The following is a 19,433-nucleotide window of genomic DNA, read 5'->3' on the forward strand; positions in this document are numbered from 1 at the left end:
ACCCCAGCCCCAGCTCCAGCTCCAGCTCCAGCCCCAGCCCCAGCTCCAGCCCCAGCCCCAGCTCCAGCTCCAACCCCAGCTCCTGGGTAAGGCTGCTGGAAATCACTCGGAGTGGTGTTGTTAATATCACTAGCCAACTCATTTTACCCAAAAAAAATGTTGTACCCATAATAATAATAAAAAACAAAAAAATAAAAAACATAAGTCTATAAGTGGAGGGCACCTCCTTTTGCTCAAGCAACAAATGCAACGGTTGAATTGTACAACAGAAACCGAAACGCCAACAACCAATTGATGCTCCATCATGGCCGTTTACAGCGGAGCTAACGGCAGAATCGAGGCCCACCTCCATATTCTGCGCAGCACAAAAAAGACTAACAGTGACAGAGGCAGAGCTCATTAGGTAGGATCATTTAAACTCGGGGCCCACCAAGAGCTTCTGTGAAAAACCAACGAGGCACCCGAGAGGTTATGCAAGATGCCTGGTGTTCAAAAACAGCATGGAAAACGCTTAAATCTCATTGAAAATAATTAGAAGCAAGGAGCCCCTAGCTGTTAAGTGTGCCCTGTCTGACCGCAGTCTAATGGAGCAATCCTCAGCTCCGGCTAAGTGTGTAGAATCTTAAATGAAGGTGCCCCACTGTTCCCCTCATTGTGAAGAGTGCTTTTCCAAAAAACTGCCTTTTTATGCCTCTGTGCCAGCGAGAGCCACGGCCAGAGGCATTATGTTTTCGGGTTGTCTGTCCGTCCCCTTCTTGTGACCGCGATATCTCAGGAACGCCTAGAGGGAATTTCCTCAAATTTGGCACAGACGTCCACTTGGACTCAAGGATGAACTGATTAGAATTTGGTGGTTAAAGGTCAATGTCGCTGTGACCTCACAAATGACATTTCTGGCCATAACTCGAGAATAACATGTGGTTAAAGTGCACATGATCGGATTTTGATAAGGGACATTTGTATAGGTTTTAGTTGCACCGTGTAGAAATTACAGCAGTGTTTATACATAGTCGTCGTCCCCCTCCATTTCAGGGCACCATAATGTTTGGGACACAGCAGTGTTCTGTAAATGAAAGTAGTCGTGTTTAGTATTTTGTAGCATATTCTCTATATGCCATGACTGCTTGAGGTCTGCGATTCATGGACATCACCCGTTGCTGGGTGTCTTCTCTGGTGATGCTCTGCCAGGTCTGTATTGCAGCCATCTTTAGCTCATGCTTGTTTGGGCGCCTAGTTTCCCTTACGCTTTCTCTTCAGCATATGAAAGCCATGCTCACTTGGGTTCAAATCAGGTGATTGACTTGGCCACTCAAGCACTGACATTTTTTTAGCTTTGGAAAAACTCCTTTGTTGCTTTAGCAGTATTTTTGGACCATTGTCTTGCTGTAGAATGAGTTCAGCAGTTCTATCATCAGTGAAGATAACGGAGCCAGTACCTTTGGCAGCCATACATGCCCAGGCCATTACACCCTCACCCCCGTGTTTCACAGATGAGGTGGTGTGCTTAGGATCCTGGGCAATTCCTTCTCTCCTCCATACTTTGTTCTTGTCATCACTCTGATAGACTTTAATCTTCATCTCATCTCATCAATAATAAAAAAATACCCAAAATCTCCAAAATACCTTTTTCCAGAACTCTGGTCGCTCTTATGTACTTATTGGCAAACTGTCAAGTACATAAACACATAATGGTTTAATGGCATAATGTGAATTGTGTCCCAAACATTATATTGTCCTAAAAAAAAGGGGGGGGGGGGGGGGACTGTATAATTTCTACATTGTATATGTAGAAAAATATCCTTTAATAAAATCTGAGAACTTTAACCACATGTTGGTGTGATTCCAAATGTAAAATGGTGGAAAATCAAATGAGGCAAATCAAGACATAATGGGTCTTTGTCCCAGACATTATGGAGGGCACTGTAACTGAGTATTTGTAGTCCTATGTTCCAAAGGCAATGATGTGTGCACTTGCTGTAATCTGACTTGTGACTGTTGACTCGGTGTTGTGACTGTGACCATCTTGCAACTTTTCTTCTTGCTGGACCGTATCCTTCTCCAGCCTGGATAGAGCAACCCGATTCTAACGCAGCACGATGCCGTGATTTAAGTTGGTGTCGTGATGGTTTGGAGCATTAACGCATCCAGAATCACTGATATGATTACAGCTTTGGCTGTAAAGAGCCACAGAGGACGGGAAGGCGCTCCTTTGCCCACGGTCGTTTTGTTTACATGCCTGCTCTGCGCTTCTCTGTTGTCAGCCGGCGGGGGGACCCTGAAGAAGGTGGGAGAGGTGCGTGTCTGCACCCCAGAGCACAGGAAGACCGAGGAAGCCCAGATGTACCAGCGCACAGTCAGGTGGGAAGAGACGTTCGATTAAACGGGCCGTGCTTCCGCCAAGCCGAACTCTACGCCGTTACATAAAACGCAGAGGAGGGAACGCAGGCTTCTGTAGAAAACGAAGATGTTGATAGCGCCGGCTGACGCTGGACGTCCATTGGACGGATGTGGCTGTCCGGTTGAGCGGTGCCCCTCCCCCTTGTGAAATGGTGTGTCTGCAGGAGCACGCCTGGTCCTGGCCACTAAACCACAGGCTGAAACTGGGGCACTTTCTCCCCCCGCTGTCCGCGGCTGACGGGAGGCATTGTGCAGCTGTCGCCCTTTGGCCCCGCCATTTTATAAAATCAGGCTTTTCTTCCCTTTTCAAATAATGGCCGTCAAGACTGAGGAAGTCTGTGCCAGGCAAATGGGATTAAACTAGATGTTACTGAAAGAAGTTTTTTTTTTTTTTTTTTTTTTTTTTTTTTGTGGGTGAAATTAATTTGTGCATTTTCGTGGGAGAATTATTGTGTGTGTGTGTGTGTGTGTGTGTCTGAGAGAGAGTGTGAGAAAGCCCTTTACTTACAAACAACCAAATTTAAATGAGCAGAGGAGACTTATAAGATGTGCTGACAGTTGGAATTATTAACTTGTCACAAAAGTGCAGAAAAGTAATTTTGTGTTTTGCGTTAGAAGAATAACCCTCTTGATGTCTTTATAGATTATATAACCAACTGGAAGAGGTTAAGCAGCGCAAGGAGGTGCGGACGAGACGGGAATCCTATGCCAAAAACAGGGAAAAAGCCAAGGAGTTTCAGAAGGTACGGGAACACAAGCGCACACCACTTCTGCGTCTGATTACAATTTCTGCTGCTCTGGTTAAAATGTTCCAGTCCCAGATCATTTCAGAGGAACATCCTTCAATCATCACGAGGTTTGGACTTCCTGCAAAATATGTAAATGAGCTCATTTGCATACTTTACTCAGGATGGTGGAAATGACAAGTTCGGAAATAATAATTTGGCTCACTCCTGGATATGGAGTAAAGGTTTGCAAAGCTTCATGGTGACAGGACTATGCAGAGAAATGGTTCCTGTCCCAAAAATGAGTCCTGTAATATCGTCCAAAATCAGGTTTCAAGAAAATCGAAATGGTAAATAATTATACTAATTTCACCTTACACAAATGGCGTAATCATTCAAAAGGTGGTATTATCCTGAAAGTTGAATCGTTGTGGGATGATTTGCAGCAGTAAACAGAAAAAGGTAAATTTGACTGAAGTTGATTCTGTTCTCCAGTGGAGCAGAAGCTTAAGAGCATCAGTGTCATGGAAACGTAACTCTTTGAGACATGCTGACAGGTTATAGCAGTGCACTTGGGTTTGCAGTAGGTTCAAATCCTGAGGGAGACGGTAGTTGTACCCTTTTAAGTTGGAATAAGTGCAGCTAAAAATCCATGATAGGATTGTGTTTTTAATATTATTATCATTTTGGATGTGTTATTGCATCAGATATGAATATTATTAAGAGCAGATTTGTTCTTGCTGTTGTGTTTTAGGGCTTTATGACAAGACACGGTGTTCCTTCAGAGGTACTTTCATAGCCAGTCAAAGAGTTACTGATTTATATTATACACACAACATGGCATTTTCATTCCGTGGGAAGCACTTGTGCTCCTTAATTTATAAGGAAAACATTTCCTTTTTTTTTTTTTTTTTTTTGAACTGACCCTGAATTGCTTTAGCGTTAAATGTTTGTCCTTCTCTTCACAGAAAACGTTACAGAAGCTCCGGGCGAAGCAAGCCCAGCACTGAAACCGCTGAATGTGTGAAACTGTTCTGTGTGTCTTAAGATATTGTCTTCTAAGTTATGTTCTAATGTCTCTGGCCTTTTTAGATGTATTTTGTGGAAGGATAAATTACTAAAATAACTTGAACTCATTATTGGCAGATTTAACTTAAGTGCAATTACATTTTTTATTTTTCTGATTAAAGATTTAAAACTTTTTTTTTTTTTGGTATTTGGTTATGTGCAAGGTAATTTCTCTCCTCAGAACGAATTAGTTATTTTAGTTCTGCCTCAGATCTGAAGGGGGTTGTATTGGGAGCAAAGCTATGTATCCCATACATAGCTTTGTTTTGTTTGTGTACACACACACACACACACACACTCACAAATACTTGGTGTTTTTCTTTTATGAAGGAAGAGAAAGTCGTTTCCACATGCTTTCTGTTCCTTAATAATTGCACTTGGGCATTTCATCTCTGAAGTGGAACGCTCCACATTCCTGCTGCCTGTGTCCAGTTGTGCAGATGCCCTCTAAAAAGGGCCGTCTTGACTGCAGAACTGACTTGGTGAGGATGTGGGTGCCACTGTGGATGCTGACGTCTCCTGGTTTGGTTTTCGCCCAGTAAATATATCGCTAGAGAAATGTATTGAATGTAGTTACCTAGATTATTTTCACTTCTGCTGTACAGGGTTTCCATTTTTGGAGATTTCTGGAATTTGAGAATCTGCCGTGCCGGGCCACTTGAGTTGAGTTGTGAAGGACTATTGTTCCAAATTGGCTCTGCTCGTGTACGTGATGCCACTGTTAGCTGAAGGTCATTTTGATTGAGTAAAGCCATGAGCTCAAAACTAACTAAAATTAACAATGAAAAAATGTTTTTAGAAGTTACAAAATTGACAATTCTGGGATTGCATGCAAAGGATAGCCTCATCACTGATGTTAAATCTGTGTTTCAGTTCAGAGATAGTCAAACCAAACTTTAGAATGAAGACTGCATCTTGATGAACAGGAAATAATTGCCGAATTCAAGTATACATAATGATGGAATTAATTATCAATGCCACCAAATGTCTTGTTAGGGGCAACATGGCTCAGGCAGTAAGAGCAGTCGTCTGGCAGTCGGAGGGTTGCCAGTTCGATCCCCCGCCCGGGCTGTGTCGAAGTGTCCCTGAGCAGGACACCTAACCCCTAAATGCTCCTGATGAGCTGGTCAGCGCCTTGCATGGCAGCCAATCGCCGTTGATGTGTGAGTGTGTGTATGAATGGGTGAATGAGAAGCATCAATTGTACAGCGCTTTGGATAAAGGCGCTATATTAAAGCCAACCATTTACCATCTTGTTCCTGGAACTGAGAATGGGGGTGAACTGAATAGGGGTGAGTGGGGTAAGTTGACACATGGGTTAGTTGTGTTTATTTCTCCAAAGTAAGAGACAATGGGCTCATTCCAATCGCTTTAAGGACATACCAAACCATTAACTAATACTTCTAGCTCCTAGAAGGAACATTTAAGAACTCCATAACTTTGCACTCTTTTCGTATAACCTTGCTAATGTGAACGGATCAAACTGGTGTGCAGACTTTTTTTCACAGCTAAAATATCCAACAAATATCAATGTGCGCAACATGCACTATGCAATGCATTTCGAATTCGTTCAAATAGTCTGCCTATAGCCGACCTGATGACAAAAATGTTACTATAGACTATTGAGTTACACTTCGCATTGTCTGAAAGATAACCATGGGAGATGTTTCAAATATGATATTTTAAGTCTCAGTTCAGTTGCGTGGCACTGAAGTCTGGAATACGGCGTCACATTTCTGTAAATTGCTTAATTGCGAGCTAACATTAGTTAAAAGCACAACGTTTTATTTGCTTTCCGGCGATGGTGAGCTAATGAAAAAAATGTCGGCGACGATGCATTTGGCTTTTAGTTGGAGCAGGCAATTTTTGGCTGAGTAGTTTATTTCTCAGCAACAGTGACATTTGTTTTTCTCCCGTTCCCATTGCGTTTCAATTAATACATTTTGTTTCTAAACTAAATTGTCCATAACTACATTACTCTGGACAAATGTCTTTAATTTGAAAAGACATTTATTCCATTGTGATGCCTATGGAATGTAAGAGTGAGATAGTCAGTAGAGCTTACCATGTACAACTGTATTCACTTTTCACTTTTGTACGTCGCTCTGGATAAGAGCGTCTGCCAAATGCCATTAATGTAATGTAATGACTATGAGGGGTCTAGCGACTTTTTTTTTTTTCTTCTTCTTTTCTCTACCATAACGCAATCTGCTTGGTGTTGCGACACTCAACACGAATTAAATCTGCAACCTTTATAATCATTGCTTGTTGTAGTTGGTTTCAGTTGTACCACGTGATGGCAAGCTTAACAGCTATAATTAGACCTACGATGTTGCCAATGCAGTCATCCTGAGCTACGTGGGTTTTCATGGCAAGTTAAGCAGGTAGTACGACTTCCAGTAGTATTGCGCATGGCATTCTTCGTTCAGCTTACAATATCCCGTAAACGCCCTGCAAGTGCGATTGTCCCATGTAAATGTAATTCCACATTGCTGCAATTCTGGATCTATACAGCATAACATTCATACAAACATGTCTTTAATTTGGCAAGACATTCATTCCATTATTTTATACATACAAAGTTCATTGAAATAATTCCCCGCATTGGCCTTTTTCAGTTAAGATTGGACACCCCAGGTTCAAATCAGGGGTGTAAGACTTGAATGAGCGAATTAAATAAATGCAGAAGTTGGCACAAAATTCTGTTATTCATCGGCCCTTGTGCAACCCTGAGCATATGCGTATGATGGAAGTGCAGAAAAAGGGCTGATCGGTTTCAGGATTTTGTGCCAATTTCTCATTTAATTCTCAGTCACATCCGGAACTGACAATTGTGTAAGCAACTGGCTGCAAATTTATCCTAAGGATTTTGCTGTATTCATGAACCGGAGTGAACCAGGGTAGTTTATAGAGCTGTCAGAAAATGGAAACAAAGATAAATGTTAAATGAACACAAACTCAGACCGGCCCTTCTGAAGGGTAAATGCATGGGAAGGCCCAGAATTCCAGACTTATAAAAGGACATCATATTTTGGTCAGCACGGGTTCAATATTTTATTCATACAACTAACAACGTGAGATGGCTGAGGCAGTATAATTTAGTAAGAGGGTTGTGCTCAATATGGATTGATAGGCGACGGCAGGAGACGCCTAACCTGACGCATGTCGAGATTCAAACCCAGAACCTTCTTGCGAAGCAACGGTGCAAACTGCTACCACTAAACACTGCGTCACCGCGCTGCCCAGGTGTCGTGTCTATAGACTTTGCAGGAGGGATGCTCCGCTTTGGTCTTCCCAAACTGTGTGTTTTTGATTGCTTACTTTATGGCATTGATGTAACCTTTTTTTTTTCTCTGTCACGCCACATTACATGGCATCAATCAAACTGAGAACGAATTGACAGCACCGTGACGACGTGACAGCGACTTGTTGCTCTTGCGGAAACATTTCGTACTCACCATCTGGTGGGCAGAATCGGCCCACTAAGGTTGCGGCAGTAATGTTATAACGCTCCTGTCCGGTAGAACGCGCTATTCAGTGTGTCTTTTCGGCCTCCCCGTTCCAGAGGTTGAAGCTGACTGCTCTGTTGCCACGTAATCCCAGAGACTAGTGAGACGGGAGGCGGTTTGCGGCGCAGCAACAGCTAGCGTGACAGGCGGATAGAACTATATCGCCGCAGAAACGCGAGGAAGTCGGCTACCACCGCGACTCAAGAGGAAAATCGAGCACTTGCGGGTCTTAAGAGGGGAGAACGAACTGTGTGCTTCTTCTCTGCAGCGTAGGTGAGTGTAACTATGTTCCGCGAGCTAAGTATTGTACAGTAGCTAGCTAGAGTGGAACGCAACTATGAAGTATCGCATTAGCTTGCAGACTCGGTTTCGAGTCGATATTATCGTTAACAACAACCCTTCGCGAACGTGCGTACACGTACAACTTCTGAAGTTGTGGAGAATATTTGCTACATTTACTCAAAATAATCATAATAGTCTGATTTAAGAATAACGAGCGAAGGTTTTCCCTCTTAGCTTGGCCATGGGAGTAGCTAACTCTGCCACATGTACTATTGTAGCAGGGCTCTTTCGCCGAGAGTAGTGTAAGGTAACACAGGCATTTTAATTTAACGTTATTTTTGTATGGGAGAAGAATAGACTACAATTTACCAATAGTCTAGCGATATATTGTCACGTTATTGCAGTTTAAAACTGAATTTCAAAGTAATCAAGTCCGTTTCTGCTTACAAGCTATCCGATTCGCACTGTTAGAAAATTTGATGAGTAAGGAAGACGTCTGAGTTCTGACGAGTGTGAAGGGAAGTCCCAAACTATCTTGTCGAGCTAAAACCACGTCTAAATGTGTCCAAACGAAAGCGAAGTTCGACCGATGCAGCTTCGAAAGTAGCCTATAACTAGATAATTATTGCGCCGTTTTGTTTGAAACCGATTAATTTGAGCTGTAACCTTTATCCTGTTGCTACCAATGCTTTCTTTCACGTGTAAAACCAGAAAATTATCAATGTAACAGATTTGTTCCATTCGAGATGTTCATACATCCGTAGCAAACGCCAATATTTTGTTATACCTTGTCACGTTTAACCGTTTAGGCAACGCCGACGTGAAAAGTTTGATATTGAATAGGGGTTGGCTATTTCTTGCATCATGGACGATCAACTTTGGTTATGTCGCAATTTAAGTATTACGTCTTTAAAAAGCTTAGTTTTTTTCAAGAAGTGTAATTACAAACGCAACAAAATTTAGCCTAACGTCTTGATTTGGTATTAACAATGTAGGCTACTGTACTGTTGAAATAATAAAATAAAATAAAATAAAATAAAAATACCTGGAATGTCTAGTGGACTAAATAGCCTATACTGCGATGGTTCATAGTCCAACGTGGCTCTACTGCAGTTCTGCCGTCTTTTCTGCAGTCTGCAGTAGGCCTACCCAGCTACAGAAAGCCACGATCATTTCTAGTAGTTCTTGAAATAAACATCAGATACCTCCTCTATGTTTCTATACGGCCATTTACTTTGCCGTCCTGTCCTAGCGTGTTGGCCCTGCATTTACATTTTAGTCATTTGGCAGACGCTTTTAATCCAAAGCGACTTACAAGTGAATAGGTTCTTCCACAAGTTAAAGCATAACATCCATAACTAGTAAAATACACATGAAGCGCTGTTCTAAATAAAAATACAGTCATTGTAAGTGCAAATATATATATTTTTGGGTTAGACAAGAGGGATATTGGGTTGGGGGTGGGGTGGGGTGGGGGTGTGCTTTTAGTCTGTGTCGGTCCTAAAGTGTCCTGTCAGCCATTGTTGATTGCCAATAAATGATAGTAATAATAATATGCATTTGGATTCACCATATCCCTTTGTGTTTGGGCCTTCAAGTCAATGAAAAGTACCGTTTGAAAAGAAATGGTACACTCAAAAATATAGTTAGGCTACAAATGCTTGCAGCATCCTATAGGGACATGCAGTTGTACCCCTAGCTAGCAGTATGTAATGTGTTTTTACCCAAATACAACATTACTGTACTTCCAGGGTACATCTGGGAAATTTGATCCTGAAATGTGATGTACCTCCACAGTCACTATAACTGAGAGTGTAGAAAATCTTCACTTAATCTTCAGACAAATGTGCTTATCTGTAAAGGTGAATGTAATTTTTCATAGTATCGATATTAACCATCCATCAAACAAATCCCTGAAAGGACATTTTAACTTTTGCATGATTTAGTACAATATGTCTACTAGAAGCCATGGCAAGGGGCCATTGTTCATTATGTTTTTCTTTTGGCGGCATGAGGATGTTAAAGGTATATTTGTTTTACTCTTGGTATTAAGGTGAACTGTAAATGTTTGTGAGTGATTTGTATAGTTGACCCACCTGTCTTGAAATTTGGGTTAAAGAACACTGTCCATGCCAGATTGGAGAATCTGGAAAATGAAATATACAGCAAATTAGCATTGGTCGGACAGGCTGGGGGTAACGTCAAGGGAAACGGCGTTGTTTTTCAGGAGAGAAGGACCTACAGATCTCCCGGCACCCTCTCCAGATTGGAGTATTAGGGAAAAAAGCCACGCAATGCCAATGCAGTTGGTGTCAAGTCTGTTGGGCAGGATATTTTAATCCTTCCCAACTCTCTCCAGTTCTCTGTGTTACCACTGACGGCGTGGGTCCAACTGTGAGCTCGGAACCATTGTTCTGCAAAGTCTGGCCTTGTTTGGCAAATTTTAGGCAAAACCAAAGGGGGCTTTCTTGAGATTTGTTTTGGTCGGGGTGTAATGTTGGAATGTGGCAGTCCAATCCTGTATTGCTTTTTCCGAAAGGATAGTCCGTCTCAGTCAGGCAGTGGAGTGGGCCCAGGGCGGTGTAAATAACTCTGACGTCCTGTACTGATGCTTGAGGAGTTGAGCGTGCTATAACAAAGGTCAATTACTTCCTGTGAGAAGCTGTGGAGTTTTATTGAATCCTTTAGCAATAAAATGGATCAGGTAGTCTGTGTTATTAATAAAGTTGTTTTTTCTTTTTTTTTTTGTCTTTCAAACCGACCTGAAGCAGCACACACTTTGGAGGTGAGGTTTCATTCAAATAGAGTCGAGGTAGAAAGTCTCAGAGCAGCAGAAGTGGAGTGACCCTGATGTGCACCCCAGAGAGAGAGAGAGAGAGCGTCTGACTGCTTCTTCCTTTGAGCCCGCTGGCTGTGTGCTGTTTAATAAATAAGGCTGAGCTACTGCGGACCGCACTGCCAGGGCGCAAAACACACACAGACACACAGAGACAAACCACAGCACTGAGATTAACCATCAGTAATAAAATGGTTAATATTGGACTACAGTTAAGACTAATTAATTGTGTGCATGTAGAATTTACAGGCTGGAACCCAACATGAAAGCAGTGGTTGACCTCATTTTTCAGGTGGAGGTGTGCTGGTTCTTTGTGGCTGGGGATGAAGTGGTGTGCTGTGGCTTTGTGCGAGGGCCCAACCCTGTTACCCCAGAAGGGCTCAACCCTGTTACCCCAAAAGGGCTGGGGGACGTCCCCCCAACATACATACAGGATGAGGAATTGGCTATTTAGAGAACCATGCAGTTAAACAGAGATCCAGTCTTTCAGACCAGCAAAGCAGACGAGTAAAAGAAGAACAAAATGTGGACACCAAATATAGTGTCCTATATATAGCGCCTCAGAGATGCAAATACTCTGGGAATGGGGGGTCATTCAGACACTCTGAAATGTTTGAAACGTGTGAACTGGACCCTGTACAGCCTGTGTCACATTATTGCTGCCATTTGGCTTATCCAGGGCGGATTGCAGTGAGAAGATATTGCAGGCTGTTACCCGGTATGGCAATGGCACCACCCCGGGCATCCTATAAGGCCGGTGATGTAGGGGTGGTGATGTAGGGGTGGTGATGTAGGCGTGGTGACGTAGGCGTGGTGACGTAGGCGTGGCTTTTGCGCTTCGCAGATGCGCAGACGGCTTGCGAGTGCCCAGCTCAACTGAAACTACTGCTAGCTTATCCATTTTTTAAATTCAATTTAATTCATTTGTATAGCACTTTTTACAACACAAATTGTCACAAACCAGCTTTACAAAGAACCCTGGCCTGGGACCCCCTCAGAACAAGCCAGTGGCAAGGAGAAAACTCCTTGACTGACGGGAAGAAACCTTTAGCAGAACCAGGCTCAGAGGGGGAGCCCATCTGCTTCTGGCTGGCACTGGGCAAACGGTGAGTTTGACAGCATTAAATTAATGAATTAAATCGGTAATTATACAAATAGTAATTATGCGGAGAACAAATAAAGATGATTATCCGGGACGGGCTGGTTCTTGGCACCAGGAGAGCAGATGAGCATCAGTGTGGTGAAGCATATTGCGCTTTGCCCTTCACTGTGTGCACAAATCTCAAGTCCCCAATATCAGTCGGTAAAAGTGGCCTCTTGGAATATGGCCCCTGTGCCCACATAAGCAAATAAATAAAATGTCCCAACCCTGCTTGTGCACAAGCTGAGGAAGTTGCGATGCTGGGAAAGGCATGAGTGCGGAGATTCAGAGTCTGCAGGGTGTTGGCAGGCGTTCAGGCAGGGGGAGAGGGGCCTCCAAGCCAGGAAGGAGCTCCCAAACTTCTGCGTCAGGAAGCCCAGTCTGCAGGTTCGTTTCTGGGGGCTATATCCCTGGCCTCCAGCCTTCCTAACCCGGCTCATCGTGCCAGAGCAGCACAGCACACCTCGGTCCAGGTGATGAACCTCTACCCTTCTGCACCTCGTGGTGATTGGCTTTCTCACTTAATGGGATGGACTGTTCACTTGTTCTGGCTAAAGGGGGGGGGGGGGGGGGGTGTTGTCAGATGTTCAAGTACTCACTTGCATTACTGAGCTCTTGCATTCACTTCAGACTTACAGATCATTTGAAAAACCAATTCCAACACGTTTTTACTGTGAAACGGCTAACCAAAGAAAGCAATTATAAAAAAACGTCTTTCGACCACTCCCGGGAATTAGTTGGTGTTCTCTGGAATGTGGATATAATCTGTGTAATCCTGCCGGATTCACATTCTCGCAATAATATTGAGTAAGAACAGCCCAGCCCTCTAAATACCAATGGCATGTTTCTTTTGCAATTAGTAGCTGGGAAGCTGCATCCCATTATGCATAAAAACTCTCACACTATCTCCAGCTGCTGGTTTCACACCATCTGCATGGAAACAGGGTGTTTTTATCATTGCAAAAAAAACCATAGTTCTTAAGCGCAGGCCTTTTCATCCGACACATTTTAATGGTGGCTTTTCCGTGGGATCACAATGAAATGACACCTGTAGCCATAGCAACAGAACTCTGGGCAGCCTCGAGGAACCTTCACGAAAGGAAAAAAAACGGAGCCAGACGCTAGGAGGACTTCTCGATTGACAGAAGACACAAAGTCGTTAAACGTCTTCCTCGTGAACTAAAATGAAGCTCGCCATATCGCTTGTTCACTTCGAGCTGCGCTTCACGCCTGTCACAATGCGATTCCATAGTATTTGCCGGGTTCAGGGAGGCTTCCAGAATTGAAGGTGTTCAATTTTCCACGTCTTTGATCACTTCAGCTGTAAAGAAGAGTCTCCTTTCCACTGCTGCAGTCTTGTCAGCTCCTTGTGCGGCAAGTCAACCGAAGCGGCCTCTCGCTGTGTCTCCGGCACATGTCTGAAGTAGATGCAGGGTTGTCTAAATTTATCGTCTCACTACTAAACAACTTCACAGTCGGTGGGTCTGAAATCACTGTCACAATCAATTCAGTTCAGTGCAGCAGCTGTGACATAAGCTACATGATGTAAAATTAGTTTACATATTTACTTTACAGTAAACATTCTGGTTCCTCTGAGATATAGCTTGCTCGTCTCCCCCCGGAACCTCTTGGTTGACTGTACTCATGAAAGGGCACATTCTGTAAATTACAATTAACAGTATTGGGGCCGTACAACGCTGATGTACAAGTGGCCAGATGGAAAAAAACTGTGAGTTACTGGCTTTGTAGTTTTACATACATTTACTAATTAGTTGGAATGAGACCAGATACAGAGAGAGAAGGCTGGGCCAAAGACCATGTGAGTCTCTGATCTTTTACAAAAAAAAACTTTGAATAGGCAAGCTGCCTTGATCGCTACCGGATCTAAGCTATATTTAGCTGTATCCTAGAAGAAACAGGTCCCTCCCCAGCGATAGGAAGGAAGTGTGCCTTGCATAATGGGTTTTCAAAAACAACACTACACTACATGTTTCGGTGGGTGCATTATACTGACCCTCTGTTAAGGGCTACACGGTTCTCAGATTTCCAACTGTACTAACACAATACATTGCATGTAATTTGGTTGACGCTTTTATCCAAAGCGACTTTTGATTAGACTAAGCAGGAGACAGGAGACAGTTCTCTCCTGGAGCAATGCGGGGTTAAGGGCCCAACGGCTGTGCAGATCTTATTGTGGCTACACTGGGCTTAGAACCACCAACCTTGCGGTTCCTTGCGGGTCCCCTGTACTCAAACTCTCCCCAAAGACAATTTGTGCTGCCACAGCTGCCCTTCACACAGAACAGGCTTTAAGAACATCAAAGACCCAGACCCCCAGACCTCATGCCCAAAATTCTTGTGCTGCTTTTACGTTTCCTGGAATAATCCAGCTAAATATCCTAATGGTTTTCTCATCATTTTACAAACTGCAAAGGACAGAAATAAAATGCATTTAAGCACTCGGCTCCGTCACACACACATCTGTGCTGCATGTCCTGTATGAAGTGGAACAGAAGAAGGATGGGCCGCACCACTGGGCAGGTATTCAGTCCACATCAGTGGCTCCTCAGGCGGCCCCCAGCTGGATCCAGGCGTTTGATGTTCCATCTCCGGTACACATGACGCAACCCTTCAAGGGATCCTTGCATCAGGTGCGCTTGAGGTGGAACGTGTCAAATACCTGCATCCGGCCGGGGCTACCTGAGGTGAGCTCTGGGAACCACTGGTCGATAAAACGTTGCGGAGAAGCGCTCTCCTGGGTGTTCGGGGTTGAGTTGGGAGTGTGGTGTAAGGTGAGAAAGGGTAAACAGCGCGGGCTCCCCACGACACGTCAGACACCGGCGGGCTGAACGCGGTCCTGCGGTGCCCTGAGCTCCTGCTGGCTTATGAAGCGCGTCGTCATGTGGAGTTGAGGGCATTACATTACATTATTGGCATTTGGCAGACGCTCTTATCCGGAGCGACGTACAACAAAGTGCATACCCATAACCAGGGATAAGTTCACTGAAAGACCCTAGAGGGAAGTAAAATTTCAACTGCAGGGCAGGATGCAGAACCTCCAGCAGTGGCCGCTAAGGGCATGTTTACATTTTCTTTTCTTTTTTTTTTTTTGCATATTGGAGCTTGCGTAGTTTCCTCAAGACACCATACTGGACAGGAAGAAGGAATGTGCATTTGCCTCGGGCCAGATTCACTCAGTCCTCAGACAGATTACAAGTCACTGTTGTGTTCTGTATTTGAAATGATCTTCAAGTCATTATAAAATGAACCAGCCTCTGAAGGTGATGGCTATCGAGTGAACATGCAGACTTTTCCTGCATCCAAAATGATATCATTTAAACAAGTCGACAAGGAGATCAATAATGGATTCTGTGGCCTCTGCTGCTATAAATGCATCACGGCAAAATGTTTTCTTGAAGATCGGCTTTTCATTAAGTTGCGATGGTTATCTTCATGCCTCGAATTTCTTTGATTAGGTAAAGATTATGGAGGTAAAGATTATGGAGGATTAGAAGCCAGGATAGTGAAAAGGGAATAAACGTGGATGGAACACTTGAAAGAAGCTCTGAGCGGTAGAATGTGTGTTCAGCTGTGCGTGCAGACTCACACACACACACGTACGGGTGTGTGTGCGCACTGGGGTCACTGCTGGCCTGTGGCAGGAGACATGAACAGCGTAAGAGAGGAGCAGTGCTTCTGCACACGGTGGCACAGACCGCAGGCGTCTGTCTGAGCACGCACTGTCCCCCTCGTACCCCTCGTAGCCTGCCGACATTGATGAAGCGCTGCTCTCCTGACGCCGACGCCGACATGGATATGTAGTCACGACATGGATAGGTAGTCACGACATGGATAGGTAGTCACGACATGGATAGGTAGTCACGACATGGATAGGTAGTCACGACATGGATAGGTAGTCGGGCCACAGCGGGGCTTGAACCAGACAAACAGCTCCTGCGGTTGTTTGGATCTAGGTTCACTGCGGGAGGTACAGGGGGAGAGCAGGAGAGGCCCTGTGGAGGTGCAGGGGGAGAGCAGGGGAGGCCCTGTGGAGGTGCAGGGGGAGAGCAGGGGAGGCCCTGTGGAGGTGCAGGGGGAGAGCAGGGGAGGCCCTGTGGAGGTGCAGGGGGAGAGCAGGGGAGGCCCTGTGGGGGCTGCTGCTCGCTCCCCCCGCATACGTCTCCTTTTCATTCGGGAGGTGTTGTGGAGCAGACATGGTGGAGCAGACATGATGGAGGTGTTGTGGAGCTGACATGGTGGAGGTGTTGTGGAGCAGACATGATGGAGGTGTTGTGGAGCAGACATGATGGAGGTGTTGTGGAGCAGACGTGATGGAGGTGTTGTGGAGCTGACATGATGGAGGTGTTGTGGAGCAGACGTGGTGGAGGTGTTGTGGAGCAGACATGGTGGAGGTGTTGTGGAGGTGACATGGTGGAGGTGTTGTGGAGCAGACATGGTGGAGGTGTTGTGGAGCAGACATGATGGAGGTGTTGTGGAGCAGACATGGTGGAGGTGTGGAGCAGACATGGTGGAGGTGTTGTGGAGCAGACATGATGGAGGTGTTGTGGAGCAGACATGATGGAGGTGTGGAGCAGACATGATGGAGGTGTTGTGGAGCAGACATGGTGGAGGTGTTGTGGAGCAGACATGGTGGAGGTGTTGTGGAGCAGACGTGGTGGAGGTGTTGTGGAGCAGACGTGGTGGAGGTGTTGTGGAGCAGACATGGTGGAGGTGTTGTGGAGCAGACATGATGGAGGTGTTGTGGAGCAGACATGGTGGAGGTGTTGTGGAGCAGACATGATGGAGCTACAGGACGTGTCCTGCCTCCTGCTGTTCCTCCAGCGTAATCTATCAGCCAGAAACCGGTCTTAATGTCCTCAGATGCCATTTCAGTTACCACTATTATTTGAATTGCTAATTGTTGTGATCTTCATTTTGTGTTGGCTTCTGTATGGAATTAAACCGCAAATACATTACTTTTGTCCACGGTGACCTGCAAAGCTTACATTTCAAGCATTTATAAATGCAAGTGTGCAGCAATCTGGTTACTGGTAACATTAGGATAGGCATTTCAGTCACCCTTAGTAAGAATTCACTTTGACTTTCACCAAGGAGTAAAGAGCATCATGTGGAGAGTTCCCAAACACTCATTTCCGGTTGGCCAAGCATCTTAAACTGATAAAACCTCAAGTGATCTCATCAAGGTGCACGGAATAAAGAATTACAACCCTCCCCCCCCCCCTTTCTTTCTCACCTACTCGTTCGACACTTCTGAAGTTCCCCTGTAATTTATTGAGCGGGAATGGCAGGAGTACGCACGCCGTAATTGAGGGAAATTGAAAGTGTCGTTCGGCCAAGGCCGTATCAGTAATTGGATTTGACGCAGGCACCCCGCGGGGGTGGGGGAGGGGGCTTTGAAGGAGAGCTTTGCGAGTCGTGTGGCTGTCAGGCGCGCTGACTGCTGAAGCCTTCTGTAACCTCCCCCCGGCCCTGCTGAAGCCTCACTCTTATCATACCTGTATGCAGCTGTTGTTACGCAGTGACTGTTACTGTAGCGGGCAGCAGGAAGCTGCCACTATTGCAGGTGAAGGGAGTAGAGTCGTGGGGGATGGACCCCAGTAATGCAGGACTGTAAGAGAGGTTTTGCAGCGTTGTATAAACACGGAGCTTCAGCAGAGCCTGTTACACACAGGTACTGAAATACAGATGGCGCTTTTTTTTTCTGGAACACCAGGAGTCACATTATTTGCACAACTAAATATCAACCGCCAGTGAATGAAAATCAGCATTTTTCCCTTGAGAATGTAGTTTGGTACGTTTGTTAAAGGGTCAGTCTGTGGTTTGAGAGGGCTCCGTTTTGAACTGGTCACAGATGATCATTTCTGTCCTGCGGGGCCCGTTCTGATTGGGGGGTGTTTTGTGTTCCCTGTGTGCTGATTTGGGGGTGTTTTGTGTTCCCTGTGTGCTGATTTGGGGGTTTTGTGTTCCCTGTGTGCTGATTTGGGGGTGTTTTGTGTTTCCTGTGTGCTGATTGGGGGGTGTTTTGTGTTCCCTGCGTGCTGATTTGGGGGTGTTTTGTGTTTCCTGTGCACAGGCAGAGGAGTGGCCAACGACCCTGGACTTCATTGGAGAGAAGCAGGAGCGTTTGACCCCAGTGTGGGAGAGAAGCAGGAGCGTTTGACCCCAGTGTGGGAGAGGAGCAGGAGCGTTTGACCCCAGTGTGGGAGAGACGCAGGAACGTTTGACCCCAGTGTGGGAGAGACGCAGGAACGTTTGACCCCAGTGTGGGAGAGACGCAGGAGCGTTTGACCCCAGTGTGGGAGAGGAGCAGGAGCGTTTGACCCCAGTGCGGGAGAGAAGCAGGAGCGTTTGACCCCAGTGCGGGAGAGGAGCAGGAGCGTTTGACCTGAGCGTTGGGGGAGTGCTTGCGTGTGGGAGGCGGGAGCCATGAGGCAGCTGAAGGGGAAGCCCAAGAAGGAGACGTCCAAGGACAAGAAGGAGCGGAAGCAGGCCATGCAGGAGGCGAGGCAGCAGATCAGCACCGTGGTTCTGCCCACGCTGGCCGTGGTGGTTCTGCTGATCGTGGTGTTTGTGTACGTGGCCACGCGGCCCGGGGCCATCGAGTGACCGGGACCGGACCTGCCCCGCCCCGCCTGAAGGACTGCCCCGCCCCGGCCTGAAGGACTGCCCCGCCCCGCCTGAAGGACTGCCCCGCCCCGCCTGAAGGACTGCCCCGCCCCGCCTGAAGGACTGCCCCGCCCCGCCCCGGCCTGAAGGACTGCCCCGCCCCGCCCCGGCCTGAAGGACTGCCCCGCCACCTGCCCCGCCCGCCTGCCACACCCCGCCCATCCTGCCCCGCCTGAAGGACTGGCCCGCCCATCTGCCCCGCCCGCCCGCCCCGCCCCGCCTGAAGGACTGCCCTGCCCGCCTGCCCCGCCCATCCTGCCCCCGCCTGAAGGACTGCCCCGCCCCTGCCCCACCCGCCAGCCACACCCCGCCCATCCTGCCCCGCCTGAAGGACTGCCCCGCCCGCCTGCCACACCCGCCCTGCCCCCACCTACCTGCCCCGCCCGCCCATCCTGCCCCTGCCTGAAGGACTGCCCCGCCCGCCCGCCCCCGTCGCTCTCCGTCCCTACCTTCCTCATCCTCACACAGAAATTTCACTTCCCCCCCCCCCCCCCCTCCATTTCTGTCTGTTAAAATGATGCTACCTTTCATAGCAAGTACAGCAAGGAAGCAAAAAAGTGACAAAATACTCATACTCAGAAAGAGGAAAGGAAGTATTTGTGCCACTGCGTTATTTTCTCCGTGTGCCTTCGCGTGATCGATGAGTGGGCGAGGTTCCGTGTGAAGATCAATCTGTCCAATCGAGCGTAGCTAGTTTCCTATACGTTTTCTGATGAAAATTGGATTCATCTTGCCTCTATGATGCTGTCTTATGGGAAGGGTGTCAATTTCATGCTTACCAAAGGACC

General features: G+C 46.3%; 1 long non-coding RNA gene across 1 annotated transcript; it reads left to right on the forward strand.

Moving 5' to 3' along the window:
• The first annotated feature begins 2,260 nt into the window (after positions 1–2,260).
• LOC133107292 (uncharacterized) lies at positions 2,261–4,324 on the forward strand. The gene is made up of 3 exons (XR_009704590.1): positions 2,261–2,358; positions 3,041–3,140; positions 4,091–4,324. It is a non-coding gene; the product is annotated as an uncharacterized LOC133107292 (long non-coding RNA).
• The last annotated feature ends 15,109 nt before the right edge of the window (positions 4,325–19,433 follow it).

Source organism: Conger conger, chromosome 13 (genome assembly GCF_963514075.1).
Source record: "Conger conger chromosome 13, fConCon1.1, whole genome shotgun sequence".
Taxonomy (NCBI): domain Eukaryota; kingdom Metazoa; phylum Chordata; class Actinopteri; order Anguilliformes; family Congridae; genus Conger; species Conger conger.